Here is a 2,064-nt window from a genome sequence, read left to right as displayed (position 1 = left end):
GGGAGCGCGCGCGTCCAGCAAAACCGAAAACTAACACACATAATTTGTGCGACTTTACCGTTTTACGCTCATCTGAGTTTGTCCCATTTTGTTTTTACCAAGTGTTAAAGCAAAGTGTATATTGTGTTAGTCTGATCAGTGACAGCCTCCAGCTGGGAACGCGTCTGATGCAAACACTTCACATGATAAACACTTTATGAATAAGGCAGCAGAGGTCTGATTGACCCGCTCAATAATCAATTATCATATGAATGTAGGCCCTAAAATGAGTCCAATAAAGATCACGTGATTCATTTACATTGCGTCTTTGATGCTCCTCGATCCTCTATAAGTTTAGCAAAGAGTCCCAACAGGCTGCATTATGGTTACGGGTCAGAGAACCTGCATTTCAAATCATGTTTAAACTACAGTAGAGCTAATATGACATCTAGCGTCAGCTTTGGGAAGGTTGTTCTTCTAGTTGTTGAATGTCACTGACTCAACAAGTCAATGCAAATAGATATGACACTATTTTCTGAGATCAGTTTTACTACATTGACAACACCAGCCAGATGTGACCTAATAAAATATCTTCACCAGCAATAGATTTGTGTGCCGCGAGCGCACCCCGTCGTCAGGTCCGTAAATCCTCGGAACAGGCCGCGGGGCAACAACCCAGGGGTGACGGGGGTAGAGGCGAGGCAACGCAATCAGACCGAAAAGGCCCAGACTAGAGGTTTGAACGCGGGCGCCCGAAGACGCTCGCGCGCCTCGGAGGGTTGGATCCCCCGCTCCGCTATAGACGAGACTTTTTACTAGTTTCTTCGTGGAGAAAAAGGTACCGTTGGAAAAGCTGGTGTCGGTGACAACAGACGGGGCTCCCGCGATGACGGGCCGGCATGCAGGCTTCATTGCGCAATGCAAAGGTGACCCAGACTTCGCAAAATGTCTACATTACCACTGGATCATTCACCAGCAGGCGCTGTGTGCAAAAGTAACCGGCTTTAATCATGTGATGATACAAAAACATCAGAGATGTGATACCTCTGACTTTCAAATGTTGAAACAAATTAACAGAAATAAAAGTTGCATGTTTAAATATGTATGTGTAGCTATACCATCATTGTTGTGGAAATCATTATTAATAATTATTGTGAGGAATAATTAACTGACATGTGATCAAACAGTCTTCACATATATTATTATTAAGGTGATCTGTGCAATTTTGTTATTCAGGAAGTTTGTATCAAATAAGTAGCCCTTCGTACTACTCGGTACCCTTGAAGTAGCTCTCAGTTTAAAAAAGGTTGGTGACCCCTGATGTAGACTATAGCCATAGTATGGAAGCTATAGGCTTCTAGCACTTCAATGTTACTTTACTAGCTCATTAACACGGATGATAAAACATAAAACACAGGATCACTTTTTTAAAACTAACTAAATAACCTAAAATAAGTACAATTATTCAATTTACATAATTACAGAAAGCCTGCTGTAAGGCTGCCCTCTCGTGGTTGAACTGGTTCCTGTTGTCAGCTACTTAGTCCAGTTTGTGACTTCCTGTGGTTAAAGTATGTACAAGTAAATAGAATGCGTCTAGATATTTTCTTTTGCAGTTTGTTATTCAGTTTCCATTAATATTTAGGCTAATTAATTTAGCTACGTAAGAGGCAGAAGTTGGCTCGCGCCGACCTGTCGGCATTCTCTGATCTCTGACCGGGTCACGTGACGCAGTATTTATTTCACCGTTTACTGTATAGAGAGGGTTAACTTAGAAGACTAGTTAAACATTTTAAACATGGCGGGGCTTTAGATGAAGCTGCATTACATCAGTGTAACAGTTTGTTTTCAATCGAGTTCTGGCTGCATATTAATATTATTTATTATTCTTCTCTTGGAGTGAGTTCTGCAGCATTTTATGGTGAAAAAGTCAAAGCCTTTTCTCAACTCTTCAATTCAACTATTTAACTAATATTGTGTCAATCACACATCAAAGAGCTGTCCGTATTCATGTTTTTCTTTGTGTGATAAAACCTCATCTGAACTCAGAAGTAAAGATGTTAAATTAAAGAAAAAGAAAACCAA

This window comes from Anarhichas minor, unplaced genomic scaffold (assembly GCF_050575085.1).
Source record: "Anarhichas minor isolate MPS153535 unplaced genomic scaffold, ASM5057508v1 ptg000055l, whole genome shotgun sequence".
NCBI classification, from domain to species: domain Eukaryota; kingdom Metazoa; phylum Chordata; class Actinopteri; order Perciformes; family Anarhichadidae; genus Anarhichas; species Anarhichas minor.
This window is presented reverse-complemented; position numbering follows the sequence as displayed.